The sequence below is a fragment of the Dermacentor variabilis genome, chromosome 3 (genome assembly GCF_050947875.1).
Source record: "Dermacentor variabilis isolate Ectoservices chromosome 3, ASM5094787v1, whole genome shotgun sequence".
In the NCBI taxonomy this organism is placed as follows: domain Eukaryota; kingdom Metazoa; phylum Arthropoda; class Arachnida; order Ixodida; family Ixodidae; genus Dermacentor; species Dermacentor variabilis.
Window position 1 is genome coordinate 47805877 of NC_134570.1, and position 21686 is coordinate 47827562.

The following is a 21686-nucleotide window of genomic DNA, read 5'->3' on the forward strand; positions in this document are numbered from 1 at the left end:
GCTTTGCGAGCGCGAGGTCGTGGGGCCGAATCCCACCGCAAGATATATATGCCTCGTCGTCTCGCTCGAACACCTCGGTGACTCGGCTCGTGCCGAACAATTGCGCCTTCAACAATGCGAGCCATTATCATCCGTCTGGATTCGGGGGGAGTGTGCAAGAAGGCTCCACGTGTACATAGAAGAAAGAAAATAAGGAAAAGAAAAAAACGAAAGGACATAAGTGAAGACTTTCGCAAGTATTTCGCGATTCTTCTTCGCAAACACCTCAGCGCGCGCTTTTTATTCTCTGCAATGACGCGCACTCTCTCCTTTTTCCTTCGGGCTTCCCGCATCGTGGCAGCAAACGCGCCGTTCGTGCAGGAATGCGTGGTGCGTTGCCTCCCCCTTTCGGAGGCTTCGCCGCATCGCCGGTGTGAGGTTATATAGTCAAGGAGGAGAAAGAGAGAGAGATAGTAACTTGCAGGAGGTGAAGCGCGTCGCAGTGTCGCGTTGCACTGCGCCGCATTCTCGGCGCCGTTGGTCATCCGAAGTGTTTCGAACAATTTCTTTCTCCTTTATCGTTATTATAGTTTCTTATTTTTTAGTAAGTCGAAAAGCGCGTACATTTGTTTGCCTGGCCGTCCGGACGGCTCGCGTTCCTCGGTCACCGCACATCTATGCGCTGTCGTCGGTGACGTGGCCCCTCGTCCAGCAGCAATAAGCGTTGCAGGAATGCGGCTCCTTCGAGTACGTGCACGCGACCGCCGCAGCCACCGTCGCCGAGCCACCATCGTGGCGCACAGCTGAGCACGCGTGCAAGGTCCTCTCGCCCGGGGTTTGCGCGCGCTCGTGCTGTGTAGGCAGGCCGCGCGAGCGTGGTCATCCTTTATTGCCGGAAAGCCCCGAAAACCCGGAGAGATTTGTTGCCGTCCTGCCTTTGGAGCTGCCTTCGGAGAGAGTTGCAGGGAGAGAGCGGGCGAATCAAAAGGAGTAGGGCGAAAGATTTAAGGGCCCGTGTAGTGCAAGCCCGGGGTATAGGGATGCGTGCGAATGCAGTGCGTGACTGCCATGCAAATGCCGTGCACTGCAGGCTGTGTGCAGGACGGCGAATCGAGCCGGCTTGGACGCACGCACGGAGACCCCCCCTGCTCCCTCCTATTTCGCGTTGGTAAGCTTGGGTGGGGCGAAAGTGATGCCTAAGAGAGAGAGAGAGAGCGAGAGAGAGAGAGGACATGTGGACTTCTTTCGCCAAGAGCCGAAGGTCGTTTGCTTTCGCGTCAAGGCTGGCGTTGGTTAAGATTCGTTTTAAAAGCCTTTATCAATCGTAGCTGCGCTTTGATTGAGTAAATGATGGATAAACCGATTCCGGTCATAGCGGCACGTATAGTTATCCGCGTAACGTCTCAAGGAAAACGGACGGAGCGAAGCGTTAGCCTGCCGTCTATCCACACATTCAGCTGTTCGTTTGTCTGTCCGTCCAAAATGTTTAGACGAAAATCTTGGACCACACACACACGCGCACGCACGCACGCGCACACGCACACACACGCACCTGTTAGACTACGCTTTGATCATAGAGGAATCCCTCCGGACTCTATACGGCGTCGATAGGGTGCCCACTGTTTATGCATCTATATGAGATTTCCACGGTACCCGCAAATTATACGGCGTCTGCTTGAGGTCAGTGGTACAGGCTCGGTGGGTGTGCTATAGGTGCACGCTATTCACGAGGAACTCGGCTTCCTGAGAAAACAGCTTTGACAGTTAATGAACTTTGCGGATAATGGTCCATCAGCTCAGCACTTATAAGTCGAATTCCAATCTGAATGAATGAATGAAGCTTCATGATAGAAAAGATGGCTTGTGGCGACAGACCGCGATTAAGCCTTTTTGTAAAGGGAACGGCTTTCTTCCTGCCCTTCTGTGTTACCGTGTCACTCGCTACACATTGTGCGAGATCGCTGATGACGTGCGAAGATGGCTGCGCTCGATGCCCTTTTGCTACAGGACGGAGGTCACGTGAACACGCGAATTTATATGCGCAGACCAGTGCACGCAGAGCTTGCCTGATTGGGCTCGCGTATCACCAACGACAACTATCCGGCCACCTAAATTAGTCACCATCAAGGCGCCCTCCGATTATTCAGAAGCCTGAGTCGACGCACCGCCCACATCGAGATTTCCGGCCCTCGTCTGAGCTTTATTACCGGGAATCTTAGTGAAGTTTAGTGAGCGCACAGCCTTACAGGAGTGCTAATCACTTGTAGTATACCGTCGTCACACCACAAGGCGGTCTAAGTTTTCTTACGTTCTAGTGGCCTATTAGAGAGACTAAAGCCCCTCCAGTCTACTACTACGGCTACAATCGGCGCTGCCTTAATAACAAAAAAGAAAAGAAAAACGAAGAAACGTAAGCTGGTGAAGGGGCTTTAAGAAAGCTTAGTTCTCCCAGACGCTTCCCAACTTCTCTTATTTTTTGTCGCGCCTATACGCTTTAATATATTCGCTATTCTTTCCGTCTTTCTTTTTTTCCTTTAACGTTCCGCCAAAGCAGGGTAGCAAACTAGGAGCTTCTTCTAGTTAACCTTCCTGCCTTTCTCCATCCCATTTCATTCTCTTTCTACTCACTTGTAAACATGGATCTGCGTTTGGAAACAATTCATTTCGACGAAAAATGGCGATGGCAGTTCTTGTTTAGCACCCGTATATGGCGACACAATACCGCCAGGAAAGTGGCAGTTTATTGGAACGTCGTAGGCGACACGAACTTGGGATAACCTCTCCCTGGTACGTGATCTGGTGGTGCACATAGACGCTTAATAGATGGCCTTGGTTACCACGCGATGAGTGTGCACCATTTGCTGCTCATTTCTTCGGTCTGTGGCATGAGTCCGGGTTTCTCATTTTGGTCTGAGGATTGAGAAAAATAAAGGGGTTTTAGGTGGAGGTGTACGCTTTACTTGTGCACTGAGTCTTAGCTGTGACGATCTCCGAAAGGAATAATGCTACAAGTGCGTCAGAAGTGTGAAGATTAGCGACGTGTACGCGATCCAAGTGCGCTGTTTTTTCATTTTTTAGAGCAACGTTTCACCGAATATTCTTTTAAATTCTTTTAAGAGTTGACAATTTACATCACTCTTAGACTACGGCACCAACGGCGTGAGATTCTTTTAGCCCTAAGTTGAACTCACAATTGTAGCTATGTTCTAGGGATATTCTCGATGGTGCGCTATAGCTCGAACTGATTTTTTATGTCACGCTGCATACATGGTTCGAGACGAATTTTAGCTTGAAACCTCAACCCCCCCTCCCCCCCTCGCACAGACACCAACATAGGACCGGAAATACTATTATTCTAAGTACTGTATAACTCCGCCGTATTGTCGAATATGCCTCTCGTTTCTGCTGATTAGCTCATAAGGTGGCGGCGCCTCCCCTGATGTGGCTAGAAAAAGCGAACAATGCAACAGTATATTGCGGAACGGGACATTTGTCCAGAGTGACACCCCCAAGCATAAAAGTGAAGGCGTAGGGCAGTTTTGTGTAAAGGAGAAGAGAAAGAGGACAGGAGGAGGAGGTGGAATGAAGGCTGGCTAATGCTGCTAGCAAAGCCCTTTCGGATATAATGTGAGCGGCAAATCTGCAATACACAAAAAGCGGGAGAAAATGCTGTAACGCTGCTCGTCGTACATGTGTAAGCAAAAGACAGAGGCTGTGCGCTGACCAAAAATAACCGCACTTTGCCTCTTCCAAACTCCAACCCGTCGGTCATTAACGAGGTATAATAAACGAAGGCATTGTGCATTGTACCGTTACTGGATTTCAGTCGTCGACTAAGTTCATTTTTCTTCTAAACACACAATCGTTTACCCACTGCTGGTCGCCGCTTCGAGATTCGACCGCCCGACCTTTGAATTCGGAGACAGGCTTCCCTACATACGTGTCGACTATATCCCACGCTCTCGAATTAAACCGAGGCCGCCGCGCGCGTCGGAAGGCGAGGAAAGTATACAGTGCGGGTTCACTGTTAAACGGCTGACACAGTATTGCGTGAGGCACATCAGCGCCACCTTGATAAAGAATAGACATGCGCAATTAGAAGCGTGGCATGCCTTGAAAATAAAAATCAATTATGTAATTAATCAATCGATCAACTAAAGAAACACCGCTCTAAGTACTAGGGGAACAACGGGATGCGATGGGTCTCGATTCTTTCCGTCAGTAACAACCGTATGAAGCCAACAAACAATGGAATCAAGGAACGTGGTGCTTGAGGTATATACAATACCCTAGACGAGCTCGCGGAGTTAAGAAAAGAATAGGGGAAGTTAACTGCGCCTTTGCTTAAAACGTATGCGGTTATTCAGCGAAAAAAAAAAGGTGTGAAAGTAGAAGACAACTAGCCGCACGAGGCTGCCGAACCCGCAACCCTCGTGTGACGCGTTCAGTTCACTGTCAGTTAAGCTACTGCGGCAGCCGGCCCACCGCTGTCCACTTTCTTCTGTAATCGTGTATGTATACAGGCATACTAAAGCTAAGCCCACTTTCATTTCCCCTTTCGTTACTGCTTCTAATTATCATCATCGTCGTCGTCGTATCTTATGGCCACTGCAGGACGACCACATCTGTTCGCGCAAAGAAACTCGTGGAAGGATTAATCCGTGAACTCGTATAGAGGTCATGTTGATGTGTGTGAAGAGATGACGGTAGCACCGTTTATACTCTTCTTTGAGATGACTTCTACTACATTTCGTTTAAAAATCGCAGTCAACTTCGCGTGTGCTTTACCCGGCTTCCGCTAGCTGGTGTCGCATCGCGCTCTCAACGTCACCACCCACGTTAAATTGCGCGTTTAAAATTGCACGGGCATATGTGACGCAAGAGACATCCGGTGACGAAAGCGTCCGCCTCACGTTTCGTGCGCGTAGTACATATCTGCGCGCGGGAGCGGCTCAGAGAGAAGCTGCAGTCTCGCTTTGTAATTCTGCCCGCCCGGCTTTATCGCGGTCCTCCCGCTCGCAAGACCGGGATATTTTATGCGCCGCGTAGACGTAATGCGACGACTTCAAGGCGAAGCGACGCTGCTGTGATCGTTATAAAACGCGTGCGCATGTATGCATGCTGAGCCTATATATACACACACACACATACACGGGGAAGGCACAGGCAAGCAGCCAGTCTCTGAGCAGTGTCCTTGATTCGCCGACAGCTTTGCATCTTGCCAGCACTTCATAGGTTTGGTGCTGTCGTTGTGTGTAGAGGTATTGCGCAGCGCGCTTTTCTCGTATCTGAGCATTGCCATTGCCATTGCTTTTTCCTTGTTGGGTTGTTTCGCCTTGTCGGCGTCGTCGCTGTTTTTTTTATTTGTATTTATTTGTTCATTTACGCCTATCGAACGTCCCGTTTGAGGATGGAGCAGGAGCGGAAAACATGTACACAACGAAAGAAAAAAATACTGTCACAGTTGTACTGCGATGAGATGGACACGTCGAATAACACGGGTACACGGCACTTAAAAAAAAGAAAGAGAAAGGCAGTTAAATATAGATAATCGTGCCTAGAAGCTAATCCAGTGTTAAGGAGCGCGTGTCAACTGAAGAATTGCCAGTTATCAATGCTTTTCAGAAATAAAATGTGTTCTTGAAGGTATTACGCGCAAGGAAACTCGTGGAAGGTCTGTTGCGTTTCGCCTGCGACACGTGGTTTTGCCGGCGCGACGGCGGCGGGGCGGCGGACATTTTGGCCCGATCGTCGTCACCGCAACACTCATCGCCAGGTGTTTCCAGGCGCGTCTGCGGCGATGCGACCGCCTAGGGATTTCGTTCCAGTCATTGTGCCCGAAACAGGCGAGGCCAAAGCAGGGATCTCCTTCCAGTTATTGGGCCCGAAACAGGCGATGCCAAAGCAGGGATCTCGTTCCAGTCATTGTGCCCGAAACAGGCGATGCCAAAGCAGGGACCATCTTCTCGTTACAGTCATTGTGTCCGACCGGCAGCGCCACGACAGTGTGCTGCGCAGCGCCACGACAGTATGCTGCGCAGCGCCACGACAGTGTGCTGCGCAGCGCCACGACCAGGTGCTACGAGATCGTGCGCAGCGCCACGACATGGTGCTACGGCATCGCTACGACAGTGTGCGTCACCACTAGCCCATTGTACATTCACGTGCTCGTCTTTTGAGGGGTTCCTTCTTGCCCTCAACTGCGAGAGTATAAAAACAGCTGCCCCCGGACGCCAGAGGAGGGCTCCGATTTCTTCCGTTGAGTGAAGTGCTCTCCCGTCTCTCTACTTCGGTCAAACCTGACCGCCAACTCTTTGCGATGTTAAAATAAACAAGTTGTTTCGTTGTTACCTGTCGACTCATGCTTTGCCGGGACCTTCGGATGCTTGCAGTTGTACCCCAGGCCGCCAGGCCAACGCTACCCTTGGGGCTTGCGACCCAGGTACAACCACGGGCGTCAGCGCCGAGTTCCCAACAGATCGTACCAGAAGTCAGATCCAAATATCTGGTTGGCAGCGGTGAGATCGCCTACGACTCCAAATATCTGGTTGCCAGCGGTGAGATCGCCTACGACTTCAAACAACTGTCTGCCAGCGGCGAGATCGCGACAACGGAGGCCAGCAGCGAAGAGATGCAGTTGACTGTATGCTGAGCAGCTCAACGACGATCCGGGAGCAGTGCAACGAGCCCTGTGTGACGACTGGTTGCCTGCAGCGGAACGACTGCGCGGAATTCCTGCCTGCGAGGTTTGGTGAGTGCGGGACTTTCTTCTACTGAGCTTTGCCAGGCTTTTTGTTAGTGTCAGAAACAGAGCTGGTAATTGTGGTTGTCGTTGCTGCCGGGTTAGTTTGCGGCAAGACAATAGTAAGCAGTAGAGAAAGCAGCATTCAGAGCAGCCATGGATTTGAAGTCGTTGCGCAAACCGAAATTGTTGGAGCTTGCAAGAGAGTTGGGTCTGGATGTCTCAGACAAACTAAGAAAACCGGAACTGATAACGGCTATTCTTGAGTTAGAGGCTGAGGATGACGAGCTGTCGGAATGCCTTGAGACTATTGAGGAGAGGTCAAAAAGACAGGAGCGCGAACTTAAAGAGCAGAAAGAAAAAGAAGAGCGCGAACACGCTTTGGAAATGAAGCGTCTCGAGGTAGAGATGGAACGCGCTCGTAATGGAAGTCAGGCACACGGTGCAGGAGAACGCGTATTGTTCAAAATGACTGACCTGATGCGGCCGTTTAAGCTTGGAGAGGACATTGGTTTGTTCCTGGTTAACTTTGAGCGAACGTGCGAGAAGCAGGGGTTCTCTCGGGAAACGTGGCCACAGCGCTTGCTCACTTTGTTACCCGGCGAGGCGGCCGACGTAGTCGCTCGCTTGGATAGAGAGGAAGCAGAGGATTTCGACAAAGTAAAATCGAGTCTGCTAAAAAAGTACCGCCTGTCTGCGGAAGCGTTCCGTCGGAAGTTTCGGGAAAATGAGAAAGGCAAAAGTGAGTCATATACAGAGTTTGCGTATAGGCTTATGTCGAACATGCAGGAGTGGCTCAAAGAAGAGAAAGCGTTTGGTGACCACGATAAAGTTCTGCAGTGCTTCGGGCTAGAACAGTTTTATAGTCGGTTACCGGAGAACGTGCGATACTGGGTCTTGGATAGGCCAGACGTGAGTACGGTGGCTAGAGCCGCTGAGCTAGCCGAGGAGTTTGTGACGCGTCGAGCTCGCGGAGCTAAGGACGGTCAAAAGGGTGAATTTGGCTCGAAGTTCGAGAGGCCAAAGTTCACGCCCATGAGATTAAAGGGGGACACGCGTAGTGCGGATGCGAGCGAAAGCAGTCCGACCAAACGTAAAGAGACGGCGGCAGCCAAACGCAGAAAGCGGTTCGAGATGAGGCGAGCGCGCTTGTGTTATACGTGCCAGAAGCCGGGTCACTTTTCGGCGCAGTGTCCGGAAACAACACCAAAAGTTGTTTTTTTTTCAATAGGCAGCACTGACGAGAACATGAAGCTTCTCGAGCCTTACATGCGAGACCTCCTCGTGAACGGGAAAGAGTGCCGAGTGCTTCGCGATTCCGCAGCTACGATGGATGTAGTTCACCCATCTTACGTAGAACCCCATATGTTCACGGGCGAGTGCGCATGGATCAAGCAAGCCGTGGAAGCTCATAGCGTGTGTCTGCCGGTAGCAAAAGTGCTTATTGAAGGACCTTTCGGAGCGCTTGAGACGGAGGCGGCAGTGTCATCTATGCTGCCAACCCAGTACCCGTACCTATTTTCAAACAGGTCCGATCACCTCCTGCGCGAGAAGGGGCTTTTGTTTGGTGAAGCTAGTGTTCAGGCCTTAACCAGATCGAAGGTTCGGGAGCTCGCTGCAAAGGCGGTAGTTGCGGGGCCGACGTTATCAAACAACGAAAAAGGGTCAGAGGCGCAGCAAGCTGATATTCAGAGCACGCCCGAACAGAATAGAATTGAGTCTGTAGCGTTGAAGGCGCCAGATACTGGAGAGGAAAATCCCGACGCGGAAAAGTTAGAAGAGCTATCTACTGATTTGCTCATCGCGCCTACGTCAGACGGACTTGATAGGTTGCTAAAAGTCAGCCGGACGGCTTTGATAGCCGAGCAAAAAAAGGATGGCAGCCTGGAAAACGTGCGCTGCAATGTCAAAGAAGGTATCGCCAGGAAAACTGCGCGTTTTGTGGAAAGAGGTGGAGTCCTGTACCGGAAGTATCTAGACCGCCGAGGAGTGGAGTTCGATCAGCTGGTCGTGCCTCAATGCTATCGTCAGGATCTGTTGCGCTTGTCACATGGGGGTTCGTGGTCCGGACACCTAGGAGTTAAGAAAACTAAGGACCGTCTCTTGCAAGAGTACTATTGGCCAGGGTGTTTTCGGGACGCAGACCATTTCGTGAGGACATGTGACACTTGTCAGCGGGTGGGCAAACCAGGGGACAAATCGAGGGCGCCGTTGAAATTGGTACCTATCATTACGGAGCCTTTTAGACGGCTCGTTATTGATACAGTGGGACCTCTGCCGGTAACAGCCACGGGGTACAGACACATTTTGACTGTGATCTGCCCAGCGACAAAGTTCCCTGAAGCAGTGCCGCTTAAAGAACTCAGCTCAGTTGAGATAGTTAATGCACTACTGTCCATATTTGCGCGAGTTGGTTTTCCTGCAGAAATTCAATCAGATCAGGGCACAGTGTTTACTAGCGCTTTGACGACAACTTTTCTCGAAAGGTGTGGGGTAAAGCTGCTACACAGCTCAGTGTACCACCCACAGTCGAATTCCGTTGAGAAGCTCCACTCCGTCATGAAGCGCGTGTTGAGAGCCTTGTGTTTTGAACATCAAACTGACTGGGAGCTGTGTCTGCCTGGGGTGATGTTTGCTTTAAGGACCGCGCCGCATGCGGCTACGGGGTTTTCGCCAGCTGAACTGGTGTACGGTCGCTCGCTTCGATCTCCGCTTCGCATGCTTCGAGAATCATGGGAAGGTAGGGGCGACGACCCAGTCGTGGTGGAGTACGTGCTTAAGCTCCTCGAACGCTTAAGAAGGGCACAGGAGTTGTCAGGTGAAGCAATGACAAAGGCCCAGCAGAGGGCCAAGGTTTATTATGATCGGACAGCCAGGGCCCGTCGTTTTGAGGTTGGCGATGAGGTCATGATATTGCGCACATCGCTAAACAATAAACTAGACGTGCAGTGGGAGGGCCCAGCACGAATTGTTCAGAAACTGTCGGACGTTAACTACGTGGTAAGTCTGCCAGGAAAGCGGAAAGCACAGCAAGTTTACCACTGTAATCTGCTCAAACCTTATAGACAAAGGGAAGCAGTGGTGTGCATGATGATAAACGTTCCTGAAGAGCTTCCGGTCGAGCTTCCGGGACTAGGCTCAGTGACGAACAGGGAAGACACCGGTCAAGTCATTAGTGACCTTATCAGTAAAGCACCGCTGTCGCCTGAGCAGAAAACCGAACTACACCAGCTATTACAAGAGTTTCAAGGTCTGTTCTCTGAGAGGCCTGGTAGGACTTCTGTACTTACTCATGATATAGAACTTACCTCCACAGAGCCAGTACGATCCAAGGCGTATCGGGTGTCACCCCGCCAGAGCGATATTATGGAGGCTGAGGTAAAGAAAATGCTACAGCTCGGTGTTATTGAGGCAGGTGAGAGTGATTATACCTCCCCTTTGATTTTAGTTGAGGTACCGGGCAAGGAACCTCGTCCTTGCGTCGACTACCGCAGGCTTAATTCCATCACTAAGGATCAAATTTATCCGATCCCTAACATCGAGGAGCGCCTTGAGAAAGTTAGTAGCGCTCAGTTTATTTCCACCCTAGATCTTGTCAGGGGTTATTGGCAGGTTCCACTTACAGAAGAGGCTAGTAGGTATGCGGCGTTCATTTCACCAATGGGAACATTCCGTCCTAAAGTGTTGAGTTTTGGTTTGAAGAACGCGCCATACTGTTTTTCAAGTCTCATGGATAAAGTGTTGCGGGGACAGCAAGAATTCGCTTTACCGTATCTAGACGACGTAGCGATATTCTCCGCATCCTGGTCTGAGCATATGACACACTTGCGGGCAGTGCTAACCCGCCTGCGCGAAGCAGGCTTGACAGTAAAGGCTCCTAAGTGCCAGTTAGCACAGGCCGAGGTTGTCTACCTCGGTCACGTGATTGGTCAGGGTCGTCGCCGCCCCTCTGAAATAAAAGTGGCCGCTGTGCGAGACTTTCCGCAACCGCGCACAAAGACCGATATTCGGTCGTTCTTAGGTGTCGCCGGCTACTATCAGAGGTACATCCCTAGGTACTCTGATATCGCGGCTCCCCTGACGGATGCTCTAAGAAAGACAGAGCCTCAAACAGTCGTCTGGGACGAGACAAAGGAAAGAGCTTTTAGCGCCCTAAAGAGTGCCCTAACAAGCCAGCCTGTGCTACGATCGCCAGACTATACAAAAGGGTTCATTATTCAGTGCGATGCTAGTGAGCGAGGCATGGGCGTTGTACTGTGCCAACGGGAAAATGGAGAAGTAGAACACCCCGTCCTGTATGCTAGTCGTAAGCTGACCAGTCGTGAGCAGGCGTATAGCGCCACCGAGAAAGAGTGTGCATGTCTCGTGTGGGCCGTTCAGAAATTGTCATGCTATCTAGCCGGCTCGAGGTTTATCATTGAGACAGATCACTGCCCTCTCCAATGGCTGCAGACCATCTCTCCCAAAAATGGCCGCCTCCTGCGCTGGAGCCTCGCTTTACAACAATATTCCTTTGAGGTGCGTTACAAAAAGGGGAGTCTCAACGGTAACGCCGATGGCTTAAGTCGAAGCCCCTAACGTAGGAATCAGCCTCAAAATTGTTTGTTACTGATGTTTTTCTTCCTGAGGCAGGATTTTTTTTAACATATTGCTTTTGTTTAGTGTTTCAAAGTGATGATATGCTTTCTAGTGCAATTTTTCAATTTGTGGACGCGTTCTGAGTGATGCTAGACTACTGTAAGGAACTAGGCAGTGGTATAAAAAGGGGAAAGAGCCTGGCGGGGCTTAGTGAGGGTTGTGCCGTGCTTGCTGACTGAGCGGTTGAGTTTTCAGCGTAGTTCTAACGCTTGCCGGGAACGAGAACAAAAATGTGAACTCTCCCGAAGTCACTTTGCAGTGTCCCGTGCGAACCTGAACGAGAGAACGAGGCCTTCTCTGTGCGCTGCGCTCAAGAAACGTCAAGGGACGCCCGACTTCGGTTATGAGCATCATCGAGCGACATCCCTCCGGACAGCGGATGCAGTCCCCTGTCCATCGGGATCTCCTTTCCCCGGCGGGGCGGTCTGTTGCGTTTCGCCTGCGACACGTGGTTTTGCCGGCGCGACGGCGGCGGGGCGGCGGACATTTTGGCCCGATCGTCGTCACCGCAACACTCATCGCCAGGTGTTTCCAGGCGCGTCTGCGGCGATGCGACCGCCTAGGGATTTCGTTCCAGTCATTGTGCCCGAAACAGGCGAGGCCAAAGCAGGGATCTCCTTCCAGTTATTGGGCCCGAAACAGGCGATGCCAAAGCAGGGATCTCGTTCCAGTCATTGTGCCCGAAACAGGCGATGCCAAAGCAGGGACCATCTTCTCGTTACAGTCATTGTGTCCGACCGGCAGCGCCACGACAGTGTGCTGCGCAGCGCCACGACAGTATGCTGCGCAGCGCCACGACAGTGTGCTGCGCAGCGCCACGACCAGGTGCTACGAGATCGTGCGCAGCGCCACGACATGGTGCTACGGCATCGCTACGACAGTGTGCGTCACCACTAGCCCATTGTACATTCACGTGCTCGTCTTTTGAGGGGTTCCTTCTTGCCCTCAACTGCGAGAGTATAAAAACAGCTGCCCCCGGACGCCAGAGGAGGGCTCCGATTTCTTCCGTTGAGTGAAGTGCTCTCCCGTCTCTCTACTTCGGTCAAACCTGACCGCCAACTCTTTGCGATGTTAAAATAAACAAGTTGTTTCGTTGTTACCTGTCGACTCATGCTTTGCCGGGACCTTCGGATGCTTGCAGTTGTACCCCAGGCCGCCAGGCCAACGCTACCCTTGGGGCTTGCGACCCAGGTACAACCACGGGCGTCAGCGCCGAGTTCCCAACAGATCGTACCAGAAGTCAGATCCAAACAGGACTAATCCATGAACTCATATACAGGTCACGTTGATGTGTCTGAGGAGGTTACGGTACCTGCAGCTGTCACCGTTTACTCTTGTTTGAGATGTCTAAAACAGCTGACAATATTACACATACGAATTAAAAAACAGGTCATATTGTTCGATGCTGTACCATGAGTGCACGCAAACGCACACGTATATATATATATATATATATATATATATATATATATATATATATATATATATATATATATATATATATATATATATATATATATATATATATATATATACCTGCTGCCGCAGTAGCACACCAGGCGTGGCGTGAGGATAAAGAGCGTCCGCGACGCCACGTCTCTCTCCCTCTCTCTCACTGGGGTTAGCTTGCTGCGCTCGCGCCTCCGTGGCCGCTGACTGCATCCTCGGTCTCTGGTCGCGCATCCGTCGTGGCATGCGGCGTTGGCACCGCAGGCTGCTGCTGCTGCTGCTAGCTGGCTCGGCCATCACGTAGCGCCATGGTACATTACTCGCAGTGAAATACTCGAACGACCGTTCAGCGATGTTCAGTTGCACGTTAATGCTTTCGCATTCACAACTGGTAAGACGTGCTTAGGTGTCCTGGCTCGGACCTTTTATATTGCAAACATATTCCTGCAAGCTCAGGGTATTCATCATTATCTTACGAGAAAGAAAAGAAGGGGTAAGGGGTAAGAAGGGAAGAGAACAGTGATATAATGTATCGCATAAAGTATAAGCAAATATTTCGTAATATTAAGTCACATTCCATAGCCTAAAACGAAAACTCATAGATTAGAAAAATAAATAATACGATGAGTCAGCCAGCAATGTAAACCAAGAAAACAATGAGGTTAAGGTTTAAAGTCTACATTTACTGCCTCCATATGTAACACGCCTGTACATTGTTTTGCTTCGTGACTGTGACCGGTTTTTCAGCGGATAGTCGCTGTTATCGATCTGTAGTTCGGCAAAGCTATGGGATGCACATACTAGTTAGTATTCGAAGTTCCTTTACTATGTTGCCGCCGATTCTGTACCAAAGGAGTATTGTCCAATCGGGGGGACGCATTCTGGGACGATCGGTTTCGGCGATACCATCGCTCCGGCCGTCCGGCGCGCGCGCTGATTGGCTGGTTGAGCAAAACCGGATGAGCCGATTGGCTGCGGCACCTTGAGTACTATACTTCACGCGAAAGCGACGACATCGCCGAAAGTGATCCTCCGAGAATGCTTCGTCCACGGATTGCGCAAGCGACACGAATAGTGTTGCGGATCCCTAAGATAGCGTGCCAGGTTTTTCGCTGTCAACACGCGGCGTGACAATACCTTGGATGAATGCTTCACCTCGGTCTGTGCCGATTCAGTGATTCTCTTTAGCGTCCCAGATTTATAGACTATATATATCTTGCATGCGGTTCCTGGGAACCGCCATCTTGGGCGGTTATACGCGAACAGTTTCTCTATATATTGTGCGCATTGACGTGTCGTTTATAAACGCGGTTGTGGGATAACGAACGTGCCTCTATACAACGAATTTCCGTGCGCGCACATGAATATGTCGTGACCTGTTCGTTGCAGTCAGAGAACGGCCGCGTTTAATAACCCGTATCATGGCAGCACTCGGACGGATATACACGTTAATAACCGTAATCTTTACTAAATTTACGGATATATCCGTGATATTCTGAAATAGTCTAGTCCCTCGCAAGGAGCTGTACGCCATGCACTATATTATCGCGCGGCGGGCGCCGTGCAAGAACGCATCTTCTTTACCATTTGGTGCGCGCGAAAAAAAAGAAGAAAAACGCACTGAGCGATTCATTATGCAAAATAGAAGTGAGGCGTGCAGACAGGACACAAGAGTAGAAAAGTGGACAACACGAACCCCGACTATCCACCGACGGTTGTCCACTTCTCTACTCTTGTGTCCTGTCTGCACGCCTCACTTCTATTTTGCACAATGAATCCTTACCACTGAGCGATACCGCCTGCAGGGGTCTCTCGAATGCGATTGATGCAGCGAACGAGTCTGTAACACTCGGCGGGCCAAAATGACTGATCGTTGAGCGACGTATAATTTCGTGCTAAAATTACTATACGGCGAACTCATGGCGCTGCGACCTTCCAGCGTAAGCGCGAGAAATGATGTCTCAACCCTTCGTTCTTGTGATTTCAGACATTCTTGCAGCCTCATTCATGCGCTTCATGTGCCTTTATCGGCCCAAGTTTCGAAGCTAGTCCTCTATTTCTCTAAACGCAGGAGACAATAAATGTCTGCGCGCGCAAGCGCCGATCTTGTTTCGTTTTTTTAACGCCACATTGTGTTGAAAAAATAACCGACTCGCAAATTCAGAGTAAAGCTGTTTGAAGCCAGAAGTATGAAGCTTAGACAAATCCACCTATACTAGCGATCGTTCCTACGCTAGTTAAGATGGCAAGCCTGCAGCTCCCGTATGCACTAGCGCCAGAGTTCCCTCTGGTAATCTTTTGCAGGAAACTCTATGGGCGAGTGTCTTTGCTCTCTCTCTCTCTCTCTCTACGGGCGAGGGCGCGCCAACCGCGCGCCGTGGGAGCCCTGCCGAAAATATCACCGGCGGCTATTACGAGAGCGACCGGTCGTGCGGCTATCGCACTTGGCACGCGCAATTTGCATACGCGTGTGCCAGCGCGCGCGTGCGTTAACGAGAGCGAGCGTCAGCCTTCGGGAACTAAAGGCGGCCCGTCCGTTGTGTAAACGGTCCCCTGTCGGTTTTACGCGTTGATGGGATGCGGCGCGTCAACAAGCGAGGAATGATGGAACTGGAAGCGATCGAGTTTTCGTCGAGTGGGGGCGGGGGTGGGGGGGGGGGGGTAGGGGAGCGCACGGCTGGTCAAACACGGCGCTGACGATCAGTCTTGGTTCGCGTGTTTCGCTGATACTTTCACGGCTTAACCGCGACAGCAGTTAAAGGGCCCCTAGCTCACCGGGCACCATTCCAAATTTGATTTCGCGCTGTAAGTTGTAACGGGCGCCTCTGTAGGACGAGTGTTAGCGCGAGAATTCTTCGAATTGGTTTATAGTCAAACCTCGTTATAACGAAGTTGAAGGGGGAGTCAGAATTGCTTCGTTATTATTGCAGTGCATTATTAAATGCACTGCAATGTGAATCACTATGGTGAATTCAAAAGGAATTTTTCACTTAGTTTGTTATATCCATTATTTCGTTATATCCCGTTTCGTTATCACGAGATTTGACTGTACTATTAATATTATATAGAGGACAAAGGAGGAATTGAAGTCTCTATTTTCCATGCTGCAAGCAGGCGCGCGATCTTCACTGCCAACGGAGGCAGTCTCCCCCATTTGCCTCGATTAGCGTCCGCAGGTGACATTCCTTCCCTGTCTTCCCCCATGAAATATAGCTCAAAGGTCACTTCACGATTACGTCACGACCCGCCCTCCTCCTTTTTCCCCACTTTCCTTCTTTCCATATATATATATATATATATATATATATATATATATATATATATATATATATATATATATATATATATATATATATATATATTGCTGCGCGGCGCACTTCGATTGACGGCATTGCGCATTCTTCGATCATTGGATGATCTACGGAAGTCACGCGCCATAATCGGTGACGTAGCAGGTAGGCAGTGCGCCCTACGCGTAGAGGCAATCGTGCGTGTGACCTCGACTCTCTCTGGCTAGAAGCGCAGTTCCCTCGAGAGGAAGGTCGCGCGGGCTTCTGTTCGAAAATTTCGGATGTTTCCGCGCCGTGCGACAGCCCGACACTTTACGGACACGATTGCATTTTGTTTAATCTGCGCGCGGCACTCGTCTGCTTGAAATGTCCTAAGCTGTCGCGAGGGCACTTTGACAGCTTTGACCGGTCATCTCAACCTCAGATTCATCCTGGCCACACGGCGAAGAAAAACGAAACTTTGTAAAAGAACAACCACCGGGAGGGAGACGTTTATTATGATAGAAAAAGCTGAGAGATCGGCCGGAATCAGTGTTCTGACCCGCTATTCGGCATTATAGAAGGAAAATTGGAGTAAAAAAAAAAAAAAAAAAGAGAGAGAGAGAGAGAGAGAGAGAGAGAGAGAGAGAGAGAGAGAGAGGGAGAGGGAGAGAGAGAGAAAACTGTTGACGGGGACGAATACGCACGGCGGGGAATGGAATTGAACAACGAAGACTCTTCAAAGTCTCAAATCCAAACCACTTCCTTGCAAGAATCTGATAAAAGCCTTTGTAGAATATCGCCGACTACGATCGTCCGTCCTACAGGTCCCAGTATAGAACACTTTTCAGTCGAAGGGTGACTGATGCACCTTGACAGCCATTGTATTTGCACAGCGTATCGCATACAGATGCACAACACGTGTTCTGCAGTCTCGGGTATCTCGCAGTCCGAATCGCCCGCATGGCAGATAAGCGGTAGGAATACAGCGCTGAGTGAAGGCCACACCTTGTCGTCACCTCCGCAGCAAGCTTGCGATGCTTGTTTTGATGGTGGGCGGTAACTTCGGAGCCACCGGGGTTTCCGACTCATGCCCTTGCGTCATTGTGGGAGCTTGACTCGCTAACCACTGCGTTATCACCGTACTTTCACGTCGGGTAGTTTGTGCTAGGTTTAGGGTGGACACTGACAATGCGGGTTGTGTTGTCCGTGCATGTGAGAATACTCAGAAGAATAGTATTGACGGGCAAGGGAGGGGAAGCGCAGTAGAAGACGGCCGAAAATTAGGTGTGGGTGATGAAATTAGGAAATTTGAAGTCACAAGTTGGAATTAGCTAACGCAAGACAGATATAATTGGAAATCGCTGGGAGAGGCCTTCGTCCTGTGCGGTGGACGTAAAATGCTGCTGCTGCTGCTGATGATGATGATGATGACGGTGGTGGCGGTCGAAGACGACGTTGTGTGTCTCGCAAGAAAGAAGTTGTTCTTGTGAAGACGGCGGCGAGAGCCGGATGAATCGCTGTAGCCTGCACGCTGATTTCTTTTTTCCCCCTTTTTTTTGATACACGAAAAAAAGAAATGTGACTGGGTATGAATGTAGTTGTCATGTGGGTGCTATACACGACGGGATTACGTGATTACGCGACTTGCACTCATCGAACGAAGATGTCTCGCGTTCGGGACGTATCTCTATACGTCACAACTCGTTCTTCTCGGGAACGAAAATGTCAGTTCAGGTCACGATTTTTTATTGTTTCTCTCGTGTTGCTTTGCAGCGATGCCATGAGTCGAAGTGCCGAAACAACTGTGGACATTGCCAAAAAAGAAATAAAAAGAAAGAAAAGAACACGAGTTTAACATATCGCGGCGCGATGGCACGGTCCTATAGACCGGCACTCGGTTGTCTCATGGCTGCTGGCTACTCCAGAATGCGGCACTTGCGCTGGCGACACTGTCCAAAATAAACAAAGATGGCCACGACAACCAGGTTCACGGCGGCTCTTCCGCTTGGCGCTGTGCTCAAGTTTTTCGTTTGTGACGTAGAATCGAGGCGTTTCGTCGAAGCCGAAAGCGCTCTTGCTGCTGATTATACCTTATTTTTTTTTTATTAGTCTCAAGCATTTCAGCGACAAAATCGCCGAAATCGTTGCGCTGCGTGTGCAAGTGGCCGGCTTGCCTAGCAAGCCGCGTCGGTCTTCTTTAAAGACAAAGAGCCTTTCAAGTAAGCCGGATGTTTAAAAAGAAAAAAAAAGGAAGTGTTTGTGTGTAGCAGGCCTTCGAAAGGAACAAGCACTTGTTCGAAGCGTTGCTCTGTCGCTGCAGGTGCGATATACCTGACTGTTTTTCGACCTTCACGGGCAACTGCGCGCTGTGAGTCGTGTTGCAGCAAATAAAGATCCCACAGTATATAGGCAGTAACGCCTTTCGTGCTTTCAGAAGGTAAATGCGGATATTGTGCGCTAATGGAACGAGGCCAAAAATCTTTTCAATTACACGGTCCGTGTGTCTTGGGATAAAAACAAAGTCGGGATGCACCTTTCTCTTTACAGTTATCTAACCGGTGTGATAAGGTAGCCTACGTCTGATGACTGGCGCTTGTTCGTGCTCGCAGCATACGCAGTGTTCGAGGCAGGGTCCGGGCTTGGTGACACAGCAAAAACCCGCCGTTCGTAGGAATTTTCAAATCGCCGTGAAACGTGAGAAGTAAATTACCAATCGGGACCAAGTTGCGTTTCTTCCGATGGGTGTTCGAAATTTAGCGAGGGTTTTCTATTGAGCGATGTCCCGCGCATTCCTGTATTAGTGTAAATGAATTAGTGTAATTAGTGTGTGTATTAGTGTAATGACTTGGAAACGAATCGAGCCAGTTGTAATGAGATTTGGCTGTGTGCGCGGTGTCGGAAAGCAAACTATACGGCTCTGTGGCCAGACCGAATGCTCCAAATCTGGAACAGTAAGCGCTGTTTGCAGTTGTTTCTGAATTTCTTGCACGCTAATAAACTGGCAACTCACTGCGCTGAATGAGAAAACAGCATCTTCTTTATATATACATCGCTAAACTAAACATATCAAAACGATATGTCGCTTCACGGTATGTGTCATGATCAGCTTCAGACCTTCCGAGCTAGTTACGTTCCTGTGCCTGCGGACAAAAGTACATTAGCGAGAATATCCCTGCTACTTTTAAAGCATCGCATAGCAACACTAATGCTGGGGCAGAAGACTAATGTAACCAAACCAAATAAAGCTTAAGCGTACATCACTAAATTATTAAAGTGTCTGCCTAAACAAAAGTGCACTCCGCAATTTTAAACGCGAGCATCATAAATCTAATAGTTATAAAAAGAAAGCAATGGTCTACTCACCGGCGATAGGGAAGTCGCCCTGAGTGAAGCGTTTCGAACAAGCCACCATAGTGTCAGTCACCTTTTTCCCAATGCGCACGTTTCTGATCTATTGTCGCCCTCCGTTGCGCGTCGTCTGCTACTTTCGGGAAACCATGAAATGATGAATTACGGCCTTTCCGCCGCGATGACGCGCCATAATTGGTACACGGTAAAATTCTTTCGACATCCGTTTTTTTTTTCTTCTCTCTCTTTTTCGGGCTTGTGCTCTGTGGTATCAATACGATGTGAGAATTACGAGGCAACGTTGCAGTGCACGCCGTAATGTGAAAACTTGCGGCTGAACCTAGATAGGCTGGTTCTCGACGCGGCCGCTAGAGGGCGCTCATTTAGCTGGAGTCGCGAATAAACAGACTGCTTGTTCGTAAACAGAAAGGCGTAGCTACAGGCAAAAAAATTTAGACTTCTACGTTGAGACTTTTCCTTCCCGCTCATGCGTTTCGAAGAACAGCCTTTGCTACGTAAATTTCGAAAACTTGGCCACGTCTATATTAATTTTACCTGCTGAGTAAATTGACGGCAGCATTATGGTCATCAGCATATTTATGTCCCGTGCATGACGAAGAGATCTTTCTCAGAAATCACCAATTACCTATGTCTTTCGCATGCTGACCACTCCTCCTTGTGTCTGCAAATCTCATCGTTTGATCACCCCAACCAGTTCTCCATCGTCCTCGACTGTGCTTCCCTTCTCTTGGCACCGATTCTGTTACTCTAACCTCTAGACATGTCCCGCCCAACTCTAGTTCCTCCTGTTAATGTCAACTAGAATATTGGTTATCCCTGTCTGCTTACTCATTCATACCGCTGCCTTCCTGTTCAATAACGTTACGTCTATCATTTTTTTTTCATCGCCTGTTGACAGTACCTTTCTGGGCCACGTACAATGTGACTGAAACGCCGCCACATCTTTTATTTGCATACCTCACACGCTCCAGGGTTGGTGTATTAAGAGAGAGAGATACAAAGGTAGTCACAAAAGAAACAAGGGCACAGCCTTATACAGTACTTCACGTGTTGCCGCTTTCCTTGGTGCTTTCGAGCAGCTGCCCAACGGGTGCTCACAATCAGTCCGGAGGGCCTTACTATATGTCGACCCAAGGGTTTCTCGTTGGAAAAAAAAGCTCATCGACCTCACGAGAGAGAGAGAGAGAGAGAGAGAGAATAGCCTATTGTGAGGCTTCGCAGTTCGGAAACCCGCGCGGGGATCACTCCCACGACTTAATTCGACTGCTGTCCGGAGCCAGGCTCGTGGCGTCGAGGCCAGCGTTTCCAAGGCTCTGTTGCTGTTGTGGGATCCGTGAGGAGCCACTCCTCCGTGGTTCGGGGCGATGCGCACATGGACGAGACGCTGTTTCGAGCGTTCCGAGCGCGCTTGTTTGCCATTGCGGAGGCGGGCTAATCGCACCACGGAATTGCGAGGGACGCGGGCTCCGTTCCGAAGCAGTTTCACCCATTGTGAGAACAGCCGGTCGTCTTACCAGCGATTTCTTGTATAGTCTACAAGAGGCGGTTGTGTTGTTTGTCACGAGCTCGTACTTACTTACCGTTCGTACTTACTGTTCTTCTTTTGTCTTCTTCATGGCCGTGGGGTCATTCACGTGTCTACCGTAAGACGTGACAGTTACGATGGCGACGCTCATTTCCCCCTTTTTTCTGTTTTCTTTTTGTTTCACAGCGAAGCTGTATACCCCCCCCCTCCCGCCCTTATTCATTTGTCGTGTCCGTGAGCAAAAATGTGGTCCCATCCCGGAGGTAGTGCAACACCGGGCCGACCACTGGCGGAAGTGAAGTAGGCTTCACCTTAATAATAATAATAATAATAATAATAATAATAATAATAATAATAATAATAATAATAATAATAATAATAAATACAAATACCTCAACCAATGTGCATTGTTTCAGTCGATGGGTATACTGGAATCGTTTATGAACAGCACGTGGACTCACGAGCAGCAGGCATTGCCATATACGCAAAGGACAAAACGTGTGTGCAACCATACACCCTTGACTCGCAAGAGGACAAAGCCACCGACTGTGGGGATGTCTGTGCCGTGCAAACTAAAGACAGAATTATTATATCCACTGTGCATATATCTCCAGGCACACTCAAGTGTGATATCGAGATGTTCATGACCGCGCACTTTGCATGGGCTAAGGCTGTTTCACATGCTGCTACAAGAACGACGAAGAAAGGTTTA

At 49.7% G+C, this 21686-nt stretch overlaps 1 protein-coding gene across 3 annotated transcripts in view; it reads left to right on the forward strand.

Moving 5' to 3' along the window:
* Nucleotides 1-21686, forward strand: part of Myo61F (unconventional myosin 61F) — a 189632-nt gene that overhangs the window by 80028 nt on the left and 87918 nt on the right. The gene's annotated exons all lie outside the window — the stretch shown is intronic.